Source organism: Nycticebus coucang, chromosome Y (assembly GCF_027406575.1).
Source record: "Nycticebus coucang isolate mNycCou1 chromosome Y, mNycCou1.pri, whole genome shotgun sequence".
Lineage (NCBI taxonomy): Eukaryota > Metazoa > Chordata > Mammalia > Primates > Lorisidae > Nycticebus > Nycticebus coucang.
The window spans coordinates 3,325,712-3,344,828 of NC_069805.1; the positions used below are offsets into that span (position 1 = coordinate 3,325,712).

At 41.8% G+C, this 19,117-nt stretch overlaps 1 protein-coding gene across 1 annotated transcript in view; it reads left to right on the top strand.

Annotated features, from left to right (window-relative positions):
* LOC128579092 (gamma-taxilin-like) overlaps positions 1-19,117 on the top strand; it is a 72,547-nt gene that overhangs the window by 46,234 nt on the left and 7,196 nt on the right. The window lies entirely within an intron of this gene.

A 19,117-nucleotide genomic window follows, 5' to 3' on the forward strand; every position in this document is an offset into this window, starting at 1 on the left:
AGTTGAGTCATGCTGGGTTTCTGATACTATCTGCTATCTTGATTTCAGGATCTCTTGGCATGTCTGGAAAGTTCTCTTTCATGATCCCATGAAGAAGGGCCTTTGTGCCTTGTGAAGCTACTTCATCACCTTCAGGGATCCCTATAAGGAGAATATTAGTTTTCTTCGAGTTATCCTAGAGCTATCTGAGAGAATGATCTGTTTTTGCTTTCCATTTATCTTCCTCTTTGAACATTTGGGATTGTTCAAAACTTTGTCTTCGATGTCAGAAATCCTTTCTTCTGCCTGTTCCATTCTGTTACTGAGGGATTCTACTATATGTCTCATATCATATAAGGCTGCAACTTCTTTTCTCAATGTGTCTAAATCTTTGGTGATTTTGTCTTTGAATTCATTGAATTCTTGAGACATCTTCTGAATAAATCCTACAATTTCTACCTTCATCTTTACTTGCATTCTCTTGATCTTGTTTGAAATCCAAATTCTAAATTTGATTTCAGACATCTCAGCTATCTGTTTGTGAATGGGATCCTCTGGATTGGCTGTTTTGTCATTCCTTGGGGGAATTGAACTGTTCTGTTTATTCATGTTGGCAGAGTTTTTCCACTGATTTTTGCCCCATGATTGTTTTTCAGTGTTTAGCTAGGTTAGCAGGTAAGGTGAAATTGGATTGGAAACTTCTACAGTTGTGGTTGACCAGCCCTTCACCAAGAAAGTGGGACTGGTGACTACAGCTTTTCCTGTGCAGTTTTGCAAAGGATCTGTACAGTACTACAGTCTTTGACTCTAGAGGCCCTCTTGGTGTAGTGGTGGTAGGTGGCTCTGTCTTATATTCAGCTGATCTCTGTCTAATCCTAGTGAATTGGTAACTCTAGGTTGCAGTTTCAGCTTTGGTGAAATACAAGCAACTAGGACATGCCTTCCTCCACCGGTAATATCTGGAAGAGGACAATCAAACCTTCCCAATAGAGTAAAACCAGGGTCCCACCTTGGAGGGTCCTCAGGTAATTTGTCCAGTTCAAGAGTTCCAGATCAGTTGTCCCAGACAGCCCCCACTCTCTAGCTGGAGAGTTCAACGGGACTCCAGCAACTAGATGTTAGGGGTCTATTGGCAGCTCAAGTGTGATTTGAGCACCTCTGGTGCTCTGAGGGTCAGTGAGGCCTGTCCAGTAGTCGGTTTAGAGCCAGGAGATTGATGCCTGTTACCCAACCTTGGTCGTCCTTCACCACCATACTTTGGTCACCCCAGTCGCCAGTATTCCCACCGGCAGTCTCTGTTAACCCAGTCTCTGTGGCGTTCCATAAGCAAATGTGCCAGGGCTATGTGCCTGCCAGAGTCAAAGTGAGGTTGTTGCCTCCTCCTCGTGGTTACCACAGTCTTTGTTTTTATTTCTAAGTAGTGTATTGTCTATCAGGTTTTTTTTTTTTTTTTCTGAGTCCATATAAAATGAAGTACTATTTTCTTGAGTTCTTTAAAGTATGACTTTGATCATACTTTGATAGGGATTAAATCTGTAGACTGCTTTGGGTTATATGGACATTTTAACAATGTTGATCATTCCCATCCATGAGGATAGTATGTTTTTCCATTTGTTAAAGTCTTCAGCTATTTCTTTTCACAGGGTTTCATAATTCTCTTTATAGAGATTTTTCACTTCCTTTGTTAGATAAATTTGCAGGTATTTCATCTTTGACACAACTGTAAAAGGAATAGAGCCCTTGACTATAATTTTCAGCTTGAGTGTTGTTGGCATGTATAAAAGCTACTGATTGCAAGTATTGATTTTGTATCCTGAGACACTGCTATATTCTTTGATAACTTCTAAAAACTTTGTAGTTGAGTCCCTGGAGTTTTCTAGGTGTAAAATCACGTGATCTTACAAATCATGCAAAGAGTGAGAGTTTAGTCTGGTATGATCCCATTCGGATACCCTTGATTCCTTCTCTTTCCTGATTGAGAAGGCCAGGACTTCTAGTAATATGTTGAATAGCAGTGCTGACAATGTGCATCCAGAAAATTGAAAACAATTTCAGATCTGAGTGGAAATGTTTTCAATTTTACTCCATACAATATGATATTGGTTGTGGGTTTGCTATAGATGGCCTCAATTAGTTTAAGAAATGCCCCCATCTAAGCCTATTTTCTTAAGTGTTCTAATTATGAAAGGATGCTGGATATTATCAAAAGTTTTTTCTGCATCAATTCATAAAATCAAATGGTCTTTGTTTTTTATTTATTTGGTGTATTAATTACAATTATAAATTTACATATGTTGAACCAACCTCATAACTCTGGGATAAAATCAACTTGATTGTGGTATATAATTTTTATGATGTATCATTGAATTCTTTTTGCTAGGATCTTATTGAATATTTTTGCATTGATGTTCATTAATTATATTGGTCTAGAGTTTTTTTCATTTGTTGGGTCTTTTCCTGGTTTGGGTATCAGAGTGATATTTGCTTCATAGAATGTGTTGGGGAGGATTCCTTCCTTTCTTTTTATTATTATTTATTTATTTATGTATTTATATATTTATATTTTTATTAAATCATAGCTGTGTACATAGATATGATTATGAGGCATCATACACTAGCTTTATAGACCGTTTGACATATTTTCATCACAATGGTTAATATAGCCTTCCTGGCATTTTCTTAGTTATTGTGCTAAGACATTTACATTCCACATTTACTAAGTTTCACATATATCCTTGTAAGATTCACCGCAAGTGTAATCCCACCAATCCACCTCCCTCTACCCTTCTCCCCTTCCCTCCCCTCCCTTTCTCCTTTCCCCTTTTCTTAGGTCGTAACTGGATTATACCTGTCATGTGAAAGCCCTAAATTAGTTTCATAGTAGGGCAGAGTACATTGGGTACTTTTTCTTCCATCCTTGAGAAACTTTACTGAGAAGAATATGTTACATCTCCATCCATGTAAACATGAAAGAGGTAAGATCTCCATCTTTATTTGAGGCTGCATAATATTCCATGGTGTACATACACCACAATTTATTAATCCATTCATGGATCGATGGGCACTTGGGCTTTTTCCATGACTTAGCAATTATGAATAGGACTGCAATAAACATTCTGGTACAAATATATTTGTTGTGATGTGAATTTTGGTCTTCTGGGTATGTGCCTAGTAGAGTAATTGCAGGACTGAATGGCAGCTCTATTTTTAGAACTCTAAGTGTTCTCCATATATCTTTCCAAAAGGAATGTATTAATTTGCATTCCCACCAGCAGTGTAGAAGTGTTCCCTTTTCTCCACATCCACACCAACATCTCTGGTTTTGAGATTTTGTGATATAGGCTAGTCTCACTGGAGTTAGATGATATCTCAAAATAGCTTTGATTTGCATTTCTCTGATGATTAAAGATGATGAGCATTTTTTCATATGTCTGAAGGCCACTCACCTGTCTTCTTCAGAGAAGTTTCTCTTCAAATCCCTTGCCCAGCCTGTGATGGGATCCCTAATTCTATTCTTGCTAATGCGTTTGAGTTCTGTGTGGATTCTGGTTATTAAACCTTTGTCAGAGAGGTTAACCTGCAAATATCTGCAAATATCTGCTCCCATTCTGAGGGCTGTTTGCTTGCTTACTTACTGTGTTCATGGCTGTACAAAAGCTTTTTAGTTTGATCAAGTCCCAGTAGTGTATTTTTGAAGCTGCTTCAATTGCCAGGGGGGTCCTCCTCATAAAATACTCGCCCAGACCGATTTCTTCAAGGGTTTTCCCTGCACTCTGCTCTAGTATTTTTATAGTTTCATGTCTTAAGTTTAAATCTTTAATCCAATGAGAGTCTATCTTGGTTAATGGTGAAAGGTGTGGGTCCAGTTTCAGTCTTCTGCAGGTTGCCAGCCAGTTCACCCAGCACCATTTGTTAAATAGGGAATCTTTTCCCCACTGAATGTTTTTAATTGGCTTGTCAAAGATTAAATAACGGTAAGTAGCTGGATTCACCTCTTGGTTCTCTATTCTGTTCCAGACATCTACTTCTCTGTGTCTTTGTGCCAATACCATGCTGGTTTGATCACTATGGATTTGTAGTAAAGTCTGAGGTCTGGTAGCGTGATTCCTCCTGCTTTGTTTTTATTTCTGAGTAATGTCTTGGCTATTTGAGGTTTTTTCTGATTCCATATAAAATGAAGTATTGTTTTTTCAAGATCTTTAAAGTATGACAGTGGAGCTTTAATAGGGATTGCGCTGAAATTATCTATTGCTTTGGGTAGTATGGACAATTTCTTTTTCTTTTTTTCTTTTTTTTTTGAATATTCTTCTTTTTTTTATTAAATCATAACTGTATACATTAATATGATGATGGGGCATCATACACTCGCTTCATAAACCATTTGACACATTTTTATCACAGTGGTTAACATAGCCTTTCCGGCGTTATCTCAGTTACTGTGCCAAAACATTTACATTCTACATTTACCAAGTTTCGCAAATACCCCTGCAAGATGCACCACAGGTGTGATCCCACCGATCCCCCTCCCTCTACCCACCCCCTCCCCCTTTCCAACTTCCCCCTATTGTTAAGTTGTAGCTGGGTTATAGCTTTCATGTGAGAGTCCCAAATTAGTTTCATAGTAGGGCTGTGTATATTGGGTACTTTTTCTTCCATTCTTGGGATACTTTACTAAGAAGAATATGTTCCAGCTCCATCCATGTAAACATGAAAGAGGTAAAGTCTCCATCTTTCTTTAAGGCTGCATAGTATTCCATGGTATACATATACCACAATTTATTAATCCATTCGTGGATCGATGGGCACTTGGGCTTTTTCCATGACTTACCTATTATGAATTGGGCTGCAATAAACATTCTGGTACAAATATCTTTGTTATGTTGTGATTTTTGGTCTTCTGGGTATATGCCCAGCAGAGGAATTACAGGATTGAATGGCAGATCTATTTTTAGATCTCTGAGTGTTCTCCATATATCTTTCCAAAAGGAATGTATTAATTTGCATTCCCACCAGCAGTGCAGAAGTGTTCCCTTTTCTCCGCATCCATGCCAACATCTCTGGTCTTGAGATTTTATGAGATAGGCTAGTCTCATTGGAGTTAGATGATATCTCAAAGTAGTTTTGATTTGCATTTCTCTGATGATTAAAGATGATGAGCATTTTTTCATATGTCTGAAGGCGTTGCGCCTGTCTTCTTCAGAGAAGTTTCTGTTCAAATCCCTAGCCCAGCCTGCGATGGGATCCCTTGTTTTTTTCTTGCTGATGCGTTTGAGTTCTTGTGGATTCTGGTTATTAAACCTTTGCCAGAGATATACCCTGCAAATATCTTCTCCCATTCTCAGGGCTGTCTGCTTCCTCTGCATACTGTCTTCTTAGCTGTGCAGAAGCTTTTTAGTTTGATCAAGTCCCAGTAGTGTATTTTTGAAGCTGCTTCAATTGCCCGGGGGGTTCTCATGAAATACTCACCCAGACCAATTTCTTCAAGGGTTTTCCCTGCATTCTCCTCTAGTATTTTTATAGTTTCATGTTTTAAGTTTAAATCTTTAATCCAATGAGAGTCTATCTTAGTTAATGGTGAAAGGTGTGGGTCCAATTTCAGTCTTCTGCAGGTAGCCAGCCAGTTCACCCAGCACCATTTGTTTAATAGGGAATCTTTTCCCCACTGAATGTTTTTAATTGGCTTGTCAAAAATCAAATAGCGGTAAGTAGCTGGATTCACCTCTTGGTTCTCTATTCTGTTCCAGATATCTACTTCTCTGTTTTTGTGCCAATACCATGCTGTTTTGATCACTATCGATTTGTAGTAAAGTCTGAGGTCTGGTAGTGTGATTCCTCCTGTTTTGTTTTTATTTCTGAGTAATGTCTTGGCTATTCGAGGTTTTTTCTGATTCCATATAAAACGAAGTAATGTTTTTTCAAGATCTTTAAAATATGACAGTGGAGCTTTAATAGGGAGTGCATTGAAATTATATATTGCTTTGGGTAGTATGGACATTTTGATAATGTTGATTCTTCCCAGCCATGAGCATGGAATGTTTTTCCATTTGTTAACATTTTCAGCTATTTCTTTTCTTAGAGTTTCATAGTTCTCTTTATAGAGATCTTTCACGTCTTTTGTTAGGTAAATTCCCAAATATTTCATCTTCTTTGGCACTACTGTGAATGGGATAGAGTCCTTAACTGCTTTTTCAATTTAACTGTTGTTGGTGTATATAAAGGCTACTGATTTATGAATGTTGATTTTGTAACCTGAGACGCTGCTGTATTCCTTGATCACTTCTAGGAGTTTTGTAGTAGAGTCCCTAGTGTTTTACAGATACACAATCATATCATCTGCGAAGAGCGAGAGTTTGATCTCTTCTGACCCTATATGGATACCCTTGATGGCCTTTTCTTCCCTAATTGCGGTGGCTAAAACTTCCATTACAATGTTGAAAAGCAATGGAAACAATGGGCGGCCTTCTCTGGTTCCTGATCTGAGTGGAAATGATTCCAATTTAACTCCATTCAATATGATATTGGCTGTGGGTTTGCTGTAGATAGCCTCTATCAGTTTAAGAAAAGTCCCTTCTAGACCAATTTTCTTGAGTGTTCTGATCATGAAGGGATACTGGATATTATCAAAAGCTTTTTGTGCATCAATTGAGAGAATCATATGGTCTTTGTTTTTAATTTGATTATGTGCTGAATTACATTTATAGATTTATGTATATTGAACCAGCCTTGAGACCCTGGGATAAAACCAACTTGGTCATGATGTATAATTTGTTTGATGTGTTGCTGGATTCTGTTTGTTAGGATCTTGTTGAATATTTTTGCATCTATATTCATTGGTGATATTGGTCTATAATTTTCTTTTCTTGTTGGATCTTTTCCTGTTTTGGGGATCAGGGTGATGTTTGCTTCATAGAACGTGTTGGGTAGTCTTCCTTCTTTTTCTACATTTTGGAACAGGTTGAGTAATATAGGTACTAATTCCTCTTTAAAGGTTTGGTAGAATTCTGATGTGAAACCATCTGGTCCCGGGCTTTTCTTTTTAGGGAGGTTTTGTATAGTTGATGCTATTTCTGAACTTGATATGGGTCTGTTCAACATTTCCACTTGATTCTGGTTAAGTCTTGGAAGGTGGCGTGCTTCCACGTATTGGTCTATTTCCCTCAGATTTTCATATTTCTGAGAATAAAGTTTCTTGTAATATTCTTTTTTTTTTTTTTTGGCTGGGGCTGGGTTTGAACCCGCCACCTCTGGCATATGGGACCGGTGCCCTATTCCTTGAGCCACAGGCATCGCCCCTCTTGTAATATTCATTAAGGATTTTTTGGATTTCTGATGAGTCTGTTGTTATTTTGTCTTTGTTGTTTCTGATTGATGAGATGAGAGATTTTACTCTTTTTTTCCTGATTAGGTTGGCCAGAGGTTTATCTATTTTATTGACCTTTTCAAAAAACCAGCTTTTTGATTTATTGATCTGTTGTATTATTCTTTTGTTTTCAATTTCATTTAATTCTGCTCTAATTTTGGTTATTTCTTTTCTTCTACTGGGTTTGGGGTTGGAATGTTCTTCCTTTTCCAGTTGCGTGAGATGTCCCATTAAGTTGTTAACTTCCTCTCTTTCCGTTCTCTTGAGGAAGGCTTGCAGTGCTATAAATTTCCCTGTTAGAACTGCCTTTGTGGTGTCCCAGAGGTTCTGATAGTTTGTGTCTTCATTGTCGTTTTGTTCCAAAAAATTGGTGATTTCTTTCCTAATCTCATCTCTGACCCAGCTATCATTCAGCATAAAGTTATTTAACTTCCATGTTTTTGTATGAGTATGCATATTCCTGTTGTTACTCAATTCAAGTTTTATTCCATGATGGTCCGAGAAGATGCATGGAATTAAATTTACTGAGGTTAGACTTGTGACCTAAAATATGGTCAATTTTGGAGTAAGTTCCGTGGGCTGATGAGAAGTATGTGTATTCAGTTTTGTTGCGATGAAATGTTCTGTAGATGTCTGCTAAATCTAAATATTGGATGGTTAGGTTTAAATCTAAGATTTCTTTGCTCAGCTTCTTTCTGGAGGATCGATCCAACACTGCCAAGGGAGTGTTGAAATCTCCGACGATTATGGAGCTGGAGGAAATCAAGTTACTCATGTCTGTCAGAGTTTCTCTTATAAATTGAGGTGCATTCTGATTGGGTGCATAGATATTAATAACTGAGATGTCATCATATTGAGTATTACCCTTAACAAATATGAAGTGACCATTCTTGTCCTTCCTTACTTTTGATGGTTTAAAGCCTACTGTATCTGCAAATAAAATTGCAACACCTGCTTTTTTCTGATTACCATTTGCCTGAAATATGGATGACCATCCTTTCACCCTGAGTCTGTATTTGTCTTTTAAGTTGAGATGTGACTCTTGTATGCAACAAATATCTGGCTTGAGTTTTTGTATCCAGTCAGCTAACCTATACCTCTTTAGAGGACAGTTTAAGCCATTCACATTGATGGAGAGTATTGATAAGTCTGGTGGAATTTTGGGTATCGAGTTTTTCAAAGGTCCAGTGGACATTTTTAATCCTTTTGCCAGTGTGGAAGTTGGAGTTTGATCCGAAGTTTCTGAGTGAGTTTACTTTTGTGGTATAGGATTGGGTTGGTCATTGTGGAGGATAGGTCTGAGAACATCCTGAAGAGCTGGTTTACTTATGGCAAATTTTTTCAACATATGAATGTCATTGAAGTATTTAATTTCTCCATCATAGATGAAACTCAGTTTAGCTGGATACAAGATCCTGGGTTGAAAGTTTTTTTGCTTTAGGAGATTAAAAGTTGATGACCAGCCTCTTCTTGCTTGAAAAGTTTCAGCAGAGAGATCTGCAGTTATTCTAATATTCTTACCTTTTTACGATATAGTTTTCTTTCATCGGGCTGCTTTGAGAATCTTCTCTTTCATGTTAACTTTAGTGAAGCTAATTATGATATGTCTGGGGGATGACTTATTGGGGTTGAATCGTGCTGGGGTTCTGAAGCTGTCTGCTATCTGAATTTCAGATTCTCTAGGCATGTCTGGAAAATTTTCTTTCATAATTTCATGCAGAAGGGCCCCTGTGCCCTCGGAGGCGACTTCATCGTTCTCAGAAATTCCTATAATCCTTATGTTGCTTTTTTTCGAATTATCTGAGAGTTCTCTGAGTGAGTGATCCGTTTATGCTCTCCATTTCTCTTCCTCTTTGAGAGATTGGGAGCGTTCGAAGACTTTATCTTCAATGTCAGAAATCCTTTCTTCTGCTTGCTCCATTCTGTTACTGAGGGATTCTACTGTATTTTTCATATCTTTGAGGGCTGTAAGTTCTTGCTTCAGTGTGTCTAAGTCTTTGGTGGTTTTGTCTTTAAATTCGTTAAATTCTTGAGACAATTTTTGAATTTCTCCTCGAATTCCTAATTCCATTTTATTAATCTTGTCTGCAATCCAAATTCTGAATTCGATTTCTGACATCTCAGCCAGTTGTTTATGAATGGGATGTTCAATCACATCTGCCGTATCTTTTCTTGTGTGTGGGGGGTTGATCTATTGTGGTTATTCATGTTACCAGAGTTTTTCCGCTGATTCCGCCCCATTGTAATTTTACTCCCTTTGGTTTTTCCCTGGGGTTTTATCGAGGGCCTGTACAGTGTTGTGGCCTGAGAAACTGAGGCCCTGTCTGGTGTGGTGTAGCAAAGTGGTTCTGTCTTGCTTTCAGCTGGTTTCTGTTCGATCCTATTGCAACTTCTACTCTGGCTTGAAGTCTCAGCTGTGTGGAAAAATCAGCAATTAAGTCACCCCACCTGCCCACCTCTGGCCCCAGTTGGAAAAGGAGAATCAAACCTTCCTACAATTGCACACCCAGGGCACCGCCTGAAAAGTCCTCAGTCTATTAGCCCAGTTCAAAAGGTCCAAATCAACTGTCTCAATCGGCACTTGTCTCGGGTGGGAGAGTTCAAGAGGTCTCTGGGAACTGGATCACAGGGGCCTTGTGACTCCTCTGACACGACTCACCCCAGTGCAGCGTGGAGTCAGGAGGAGCCACCCAGCAAATAGGGCAGTCTAGGAAGGTTGACGTCTCCTTCCCCACTTTGCCCCTCCGTCAGACCCAGTCACTGGTATCTCTGCAGATGGCTAACCCAGTTGCCTGCAGTGAACAGATACTCCAGGGGTTTGCACCTGCCTGAATCGCAAGGAAGTCTGCCAGGCCCCCGCAGACTGCCGCTATCTAGCAGGAGGAGATGGGGCCTGACATCTTTGAGTGTTTGATGCAGGTGATGGGAAGGAGGTGTTCACTCAGGCTTAGCCCCGTCCCTGATGGATGCTGCTTACAGAACAGAACAGAACAGAACAGAACAGAACAGACAACTTTGCGGTGTTCTGTCTCTGTTCCTGTCGAAATCGCCTACAGTAGACGGGCTGTTTTGAGTTCAAACGTCTTTGCTGCTGGAGATTTGCGTCTGAACACCTCTCTGGGTCGGCCCCACCCTGGAAGCTTCCCGGGTTTGTGAGCTGTGTCAGGAAATCCCCTGCTCACCGGTGGCCTCCTCTGGTTGCCCAGGGAGACAGGGGGTGTGGCCTCAGAATATCCAGAAGTGAGCATTCTGCCGTTAAAGAAAAAACGGCTGTTGATCTACCTCCAGGGAACTGCTGCTCTGGTGTGGGCACTCAGGCGACCCTTTTCTCCTCTGTCCCGCACCCCAGAGTCAGCACTGAGCGGCCGCAGTTTGTGCTGGGTCCACACCCCTGAAGAGATCCCCGAAGAATCAGAACTCTTAGGGGATGGGCCCCCAGTTCCCGATTGGGAGTGGGGGGGGAAGCTAGAGTTTCATTCAGTTTTACGTAACACTACGGCCCGGGGAGGGCTCCTGCACTGCACCGCAGGGAAGGTCCGCCAAGGCTTGATTTCCCCTCAGCAGAGTGCCCTCTCCTCGCTCACGTGTCCCAGAGTCAGCGCTGACCTGACGCAGCTCAGGCACTGTGCACTCCCCTCGAGAAATCACCCAAGGATCCGAACTCCTGGGGGATAGGCCCTCAGACCCCGAGTGAGAGTAGGGGCTCTCAGCTCTCAGCGGGGAAGCTAGAGTCTTATTCAGTCTTGTGCCCCATAATGTTGCCCGGGGAGGGTGGCTGACTGCACAGCAGGGAAGTGCCGCGAGGCGTGACTCCCCCTCAGCCCGGTGCCCTCTCCTCAGAGTCAATGCTGACCAGTCGCAACTCGGGGACTGTCCACTCCCCTGAGAAATCACCCAAGGATCCGAACTCCTGGGGGACAGGCCTCCAGACCTCAGTGGGCGGGAGGGGAGTGCCGGGGATTCAGGGTTGCCGGCAAAGGATTCCCAAAGTTTTATTCAGTTTTATGCCCGGCAGGAGAAGGCCAGGGCACCCCAGTAGGGGAGGTAGGTCCAGTTTTTAGAAGGTCTCTCCCTGGAGTGTAGTGGGAAGGCCTTTAATTTCTGCCCGCTTGTTCAATTGTGGGGCTCTTGAGCCGGTCTCATGGGGAGGGGGACTCCCGTCCGCTTGGTGGTGGATTTTGTACCTTTTGTTTGCGTCCTTGTGATCACAGCTTGCCTCAGCGGTGTTGATGTGCGTTCTTCAACCTTCTCTCCTGGTGAGGCTCAAGTCCACCAGGATACTTACTAAATTCCTGTCCCTTAACTGTCCTTCTGTACGGGAGCCTCTGTTGAAAGCTGGCTTCAGTCTGCCATCTTGTCTCCCCTCCCTCTGGACATTTTAACGATGTTGATTCTTTCCAGCCATGAACCTGGTATGTTTTTCCATTTGTTGACATTTTCAGCCATTTCTTTTCTTAGAGTTTCATAGTTCTCTTTATAGAGATGTTTCACATCCTTTGTTAGGTAAATTCCCAAATATTTTATCTTCTTTGGCACTACTGTGAACGGAATAGAGTCCTTAACTGTTTTTTCAGCTTGACTATTGTTGGTATATATAAGGGCTACCAATTTATGAATGTTGATTTTGTAACCTTAGACACTGCTGTATTCCTTGATCACTTCTAAGAGTTTTGTAATAGAGTCACTAGTGTTTTCCAGATATACAATCATATTATCTGCAAAAAGTAAAAGTTTGATCTCTTCTGACACTATACGGATACCCTTGATTGACTTTTCTTCCCTAATTGCAATAGCTAAAATTCCATTACAATGGTATAAAGCAGTGGAGACAATGGGCAGCCTGATCTGGTTCCTGATGTGAATGGAAATTATTTCAGTTTAACTCCTTTCAATACAATATTGGCTGTGGGTTTGCTGTAGATGGCCTCTATCAGTTTAAGAAATTTCCCTTCTTTACCAATTTTTTTGGTGTTCTGATCATGAAGGGATGCTGGATATTACCAAAAGCTTTTTCTGCATCATTTGAGAGAATCATATGGTCTTTGGTTTTTAATTTGTTTATCTGCTGGATTATACTTATAGATTTACATATATTAAACCAGCCTTGAGACCCTGGGATAAAACCAACTTGGTCATGGTGTATAAATTGTTTGATATGTTGCTGGATTCTGTTTTTTAGGATCTTGTTGAATATTTTTGCATCTATGTCTATTAGTGATATTGGTCTATAATTATCTTTCCTTGTTGTGTCTTTTCGTGGTTTGGGGATCAGGGTGATGTTTGCTTCATAGAACGTGTTGGGTGGTCTTCCTTCTTTTTCTACATTTTGGAACAGGTTGAGTAATATAGGTACTAGTTCCTCTTTAAAGGTTTGGTAGAATTCTGACATGAAGCCATCTGGTCCTGGGCTTTTCTTTTTAGGGAGATCTCGTATTGTTGATGCTATTTCAGAACTTGATATTGGCCTGTTCAACATTTTCACTTGATTCTGGTTAAGTCTTGGAAGGTGTTGTGCTTCCAAGTATTGGTCAATTTCCTTCAGATTTTCATATTTCTGAGAATAAAGTTTCTTGTAATATTTATTAATGATTTTTTGAATTTCTGAGAAGTCTTTTGTTATTTTGTCTTTGTCGTTTCTGATTGATGACATTAGAGATTTTACTCTTTTTTCCAAATGTTTATCAATTTTATTGACCTTTTCAAAAAATCAACTTTTTGATTTATTGATCTGCTGTATAATTCTTTTGTTTTCAATTTCATTTAATTCTGCTCTAATTTTGGTTATTTCTTTTCTTCTATTGGGTTTGGGATTGGAATGTTCTTCCTTTTCCAGTTGTTTTAGATGTCCCATTAATTTGTTAACTTTCTCTCTTTTTGTTCTCTTGAGGAAGGATTGCAGTGCTATAAATTTCCCTCTTAGGACTGCCTTTGCAGTATTCCAGAGGTTTGGTTGCTCAGGGAGACAGGGGGTGTGGCTTCAGGATATCTGGAGGTGGGCCTCATTGTTGTCAAAAACGGCTGCTACTCTGTGTCTCAGGGCACTGCCACTCCTGCGTGGTTCCCTCTCATCTGACTGTTGTCTCCTCACTCCTGTGCCGCAGAATCAGCACTGACCAGCTGCATCCCGGCCCTGTCCACACCCCTCGAGTAGTCACCCAAGAATCTGGACTCCTGGGGGACAGGCCTCCACACTTCAGAATGAGAGTGGAGGGGAGTGCTGGGGGCTCAGAATTACAGGTCGAAACACCAAACTCATTGAGACCTAATGAGCAAGTAAACAGATAAAAAGGCTACCAGACACACAGCCCAAAGATGCACAAACAATTTGAAACACATAGACATACAGACAACAATGACAACAACAGCAAAAACCTACAATAAAGATAATGATAATTGTAAAATAATTGAAAAAAAAATGGTGAAAATCATACAAACAAAACGAACGAACAAATAAACCTCTAAAGATCTGATATAAGCACTCTCAGAAACTATATGGAGGGAAGAGAGGAAGAGAGAAGGAAGGGAAAAAAAGTGTTCATAAAGATGTTAAAAAAGAAGAAAGAAAAAATTAAAAAAAGAAAATATAAAAATAAAAAAGTTTTATATATATAAATAATAATAAAAATTAACAATTGTTCCTCTAAGAAAATGGTGAGGAAAGAAGAACAACACACACACAAAAAGGGCAGCAACCACAAAAGTATTATTCTTGTATATATGTAGGAATATGCGTCTATATGTATTATGTTGGGATTGACTTTCGTAGGAATATATTTGTAATGCAATATAATTTCTGGGTACCAGGTGGTGCTGTTAGTGGTTCCCAGGCTTATACCTGATTCACAGTTTATACTGTTACCATGGTAACCACCCTACCTGGCTAGTAGCCATTTTGGAGTTTCTGTAAATCTTTATTATCTAATTGTTGTGTAACCTCAGCTGCTCTGTTCCAGACAGCACTCCTATCGAACCTCCCAACTCAGTGTAAGAGTCCACACTTCACAAATCTTTCCACTCCGCTCCCACCTTCTCCTGCAGACTGGTGACTGCAATTGGCTGTGGGGGAGAGTGCTAGCTGCTGCTGGGTCTCACTGCCGCCACAGCTGCAGCACACGGAAACCTTATCCTCAGTTTTTGTGGCTCAGAGTCTTACTTGAATCTGGACTTTTGAGTCCAGCCATCTGCCAGTTCCCTGCACAGCCTGAACTGCCAGCCCACTCCAATATTCCCCACCAGGAATGTTCTGGTCTATTTAATCACTCCTGTTGTTCTGAGGGAAGGTTTCCGCCATTTTAGATAATTCAAAATGTCTGTTTCCCAGGAGGGATCCCTTCCCTTCATTTTTCTATCTGGTTGCTTAGCACCTTGTGGTTCTGACTTGCTCCCCTTTTGGGTGCCACACTCAGCTCAGGAATAAATTTTGGTCAATTAGGTTTTGCTAGGAGTTGCAGGCTGCTGTCCTACGTGAGGAAGGGGCCTGCTGGCCAGCATGGCCAAGTGGGAAAAGTCTCTACAACAGAGTCTGTGTTTTTAAATTATACCTCATATACAGCAATCCGCCAATTCTCTGTGCATCTCCAGCTGTCTGTCCACATCAATAATCCACACAGGGAAAGGGTCCAGACCCCTTTTCCTGTCACCTGATGACTTGGGAAAGGTGGGTTATACATGTCTGCCATCATGCTCTGCTGAATTCGTTGAATTCTTGAGACATCGTTTGGGTTACTGCTTGGGATTCTAATTCGATTTTATTGCTATCCAGATTCTGAATTTGATTTCTGACATCTCAGCTATTTGTTTGTGCATGGGATCTTGTGCTGTGTCTGTCCCTTTGTTCCTTGGGGGAGTTGATCTACTCTGATTATTCATATTGCCAGAGTTTTTCTGTTGATTTCGCCTTATGATTGTTTCTCACTGTTGCTTCTTCCCATCTTCAGAGTTGGGGAGATGTCTCTCCGAGATTAGACCCCAGTGGGATCACTCTATTTTGCTGGATCTTTGTACGGAGTGACTCTGTGTAGCTCCTCTGGGGCTGTGCCTACCAGACAGTTCTGGTTATGGGAGCAGCTCTGGAGTGTCACACACCCAGATCCAGCAACAGGGTGGGGGGAGGGGTGGTGCACATGGTTCTGGGAGTGCCTGGCGCCCAGTGACTTTGGCACAGAGGGCCCAAGGCTCCAGCAGTCTCTGACCAAGAGAAGGGCTCTGCGCAGAGGCAGGGAGGGTTTGGGAGGGCACCCGGCTACCAGAGTCCCTGGCCAGATGAGCGAGCTGGTATGGAGGCAGAGAGGCTACAAGAAGGAGGATGTGGGGTTGTGTGGCTCCCAGAATTCCTGGTCAGGGTGTGCAGAGGCCCAGCGGGCAGGGTCGTAGGTGGCGCCGCTCTTATAGAAGTCCGGGCAGGTGCGGGTCACAGGGTTGCGGGTCACCTGAATAGAATATTCTGAAAATATTTGCACATGTGTTTGGTTTTGAGTTTGTTTTAAGGCCATTGTTTCTTTACCTATTTCCTGCTTTGAAGATTTGTCTTGCTATAACAGTATGGTGTTGAGAAACTGGCCAATCATGATAGTGCAATTTATTTTTGTGCTTAACTCTAGTAAAAATTTTTTTGGTATGGGCGGCGCCTGTGGCTCAGTGAGTAGGGTGCTGGCCCCATATGCCGAGGGTGGCAGGTTCAAACCCAGCCCCGGCCAAACTGCAACAAAAAAAATAGCCAGGCATTGTGGCGGGCACCTGTAGTCCCAGCTGCTTGGGAGGCTGAGGCAAGAGAATCACATAAGCCCAAGAGTTAGAGGTTGCTGTGAGCCGTGTGATGCCACAGCACTCTACCCGAGGGCAGTACAGTGAGACTCTGTCTCTACAAAAATATATATATATATATTTTTGGTATGTATTTGAGAGTATGTATGTTGGACACATATATACATATTTAGTATTCTTCCTGAATTTCTCCCTTTACTATGAGATAATGAACTCTTTTGACTTTTACCTTTGTTGGCTTAAAGTTAATACACCTAATCTCTTTTGATTTTCAGTTGCATGGAATATTTTTTTACATGCTGAATCTGTGAGTTTCCTTGTGATTTAGATGTGTTGGAAACAGCAGATACTTGGGTTATATTTTCTTCTTTTTTACTTTTCTTTTTTTTTTTTTTTTTTTCCAGACAGAGCCTCAAGCTGTCACCCTGGGTAGAGTGCTGTGGCATCATAGCTCACAGCCAAATCCAACTCCTGGGGTCAAGTGATTCTCCTGCCTCAGCCTCCCAAGTAGCTGGGACTACAGGTGCCCGCCACAACACCTAGCTTTATTATTATTATTATTTTTTTTGGTTGCAGCCATCATTGTTTGGTGGGCCCAGGCTGGATTCACACTTGCCAGCTAAGGTGTATGTGTCTGGAGCCTTAGCCACTTGAGCCACAGGCACCGAACCTGGGTTGTGTTTTCTTACTCACTTTGAGAGCAAGATTCAGTCTGTGAATCTTAATTGATAGCATTAATATTCCATCCATATTCTTAATTTCATTTCTGTTATTTTGGCAATTTCCTTTTGAATGGAGTCCACTATTTTAGCTCCATTGTGTTCTTTCAAAGGTGTCAGGACTAGTTTGTGTTCTCATGGTGCTGGGATTCTTTTGCTGGTTTCTTCTGTTGTGGCTGCTGTTCTTTTCTCCTTTTCTGAGGACTCTATCTTGAGCTAAGTCCAGACGTATCAGCTACTGAGGGCTGGGGGATCTTTAGTGAAGCCTGGACCTTAGGGAGATTATGCCAGCTGAGCAGTAGTGGTAAGGTCTCAGTGGTGGGATCTCACAGACCTGGAAGTTGCAGTCAAGGCAGACCAGAAGCTACAAGAGCAGAGTCAAACTTAGCACAGCAAGAGCTTCATGGCTGGGTCTGGGGATTTTAGAGGCTGAGCTTCCCATGTGTAGTGCTGTTCCATGAGCATAGGGACTGCTAATGGCCACTGGCATAGGCAGAGGCTTGTCTCAGCAGTCCAGGGTTAATATAGGTAAACTGGAGCTCAGATTGCCACGTTCCAAGGTTCTCCCATACCTGAGACCCAGGGAGGACTTCCCCCAGGGTTCCCAAGTGGTGGCTGTGGTGTCTAGGACTCTTCCTCTGATTTGGCTCCCACACCAAGGAGAAGGCGTGCTAAATCCCTAGTCACAGGGGAGCATTTGCTCCCAGTGGAGGTTATGCAAAGGGTACTACTAGGTTTGGTTCTGAGGGAATCAGCGCAGTCAGGATGGTTTTAGTTGCAGAAGCCTGGTATTGGTAGATAACAGATCTCTTCTGCATCTTCTCTGTAGTGCAGTGTTTCTACACAGACTCTTGAAAAGTTCAGCAATTAGTTAAGAGGTATGCAGTGGAGGAGGGAGAGTTCTCAAAAATAACAGCTACCTGTAAATTTTGTTGCTGTGCTAAAAACCAGTGTTCCCTTCAGGTTGCCTCTATCCTGCTATGTTCAGCTCCTTCCAGCAGTATGAATTATACTGAGTCACTAGGTTAATCTCCAAAATGGTGGGTGGTACTTGCGAGTAAGAATTCGATTAGGTTGTTATATGCTGTGATGATTTGTTCTCCCTGTCAGTGGTTGATGCTTGCATAAAGGAGCCAACTGTTAAAGATGTTCTTTTTGCCTGTGATAAGCTGTAGTCTCTCAGGGGGAGTACGGGAATTCCCAAGGATTTGGGAAGGGCCTTTTTGCTTTGTGCATATTCTCCAAAACAGCAGAGGTGGATGGAAGAATAATGCTGGGCCTGGTTGTGTTATGCATGCCTGGAAGGGTCTGCAAAGTCTTAATAGGGCTCAGAGATTATTTTCCCAGCCTCTAGGTAAAGCCATCAGGAGAAGGTCAGGGCAGGCTCTCCAATTTGAAATCTGTTCTTCATTACCTCTTGTTTCAGGTATCTGGTTGCTATGATGCTATGGGCTAAGATCTTCCTCACGGGGACCTTCCCTAGTCTGATAGCCCTCCTTTGAGCATTGTGAAGATCCAAGGGTCATTTTCTCAGCTGTTATGGAAAGCTGCCAGGAGGAGGTCAAAGCAAGCTCATCCAACTGGAAGTCTGCTTATGAGAAAGGGGCCACAAATAAGCTCACAAAAGGGACCACAAGTTACCCTTGACCTTTGGTGTATACTTGCAAGGCACCTGAACGTGCTGTACTCAATTGTTATGGGGCATAGACTGAGATCTTCCCTGCCAGAGGAATGTCCCTAGTCTAAAAGAACTACTTTTTCATGGGAAAATGCTTGTTTTCTCAGATTGCCACGTTTCAGACACCCACTGTATTCTCCTGCCGGTTCTTTCCATGTGGCCTCTCTCACCTTTTGAGACAGTTTATAAAATCTGCTTCCTGTGTCCCCTGGCAATCTGATCAAGTCCTGGAGTCATGGGATCCTGCCTACATGTCTGACTCTGGGATGTGACTCTGAGAAATGCCAGAGGATTGTGGGCTCCCGTATCAGGCACCCCAGTCACTGCAGGGCTCTGCTCTTCAGTGAAAACCTCAAGAGTGGCAAATGCACCAAGGAGGGACAGGTGGCCATTCACCAAATCTTTAGCTCATATTGCTCTCCTGGTTGCAGTGGGGAGGTGGGGAGGGGAAGAACAAGTATCTGAATAGAAGAGAGCTGGCTGGTCTCTTGGGTCACACTCTTTTGAGCTGTGTTTCTTCTCTCTTTTCCTGAAACCCTTCCTTCCCTTTTAGATGATCCAATAAATGATATCTCTAGACAACTAGAGACTCCCAAATTAAATGTTTGGGGTTTTTTT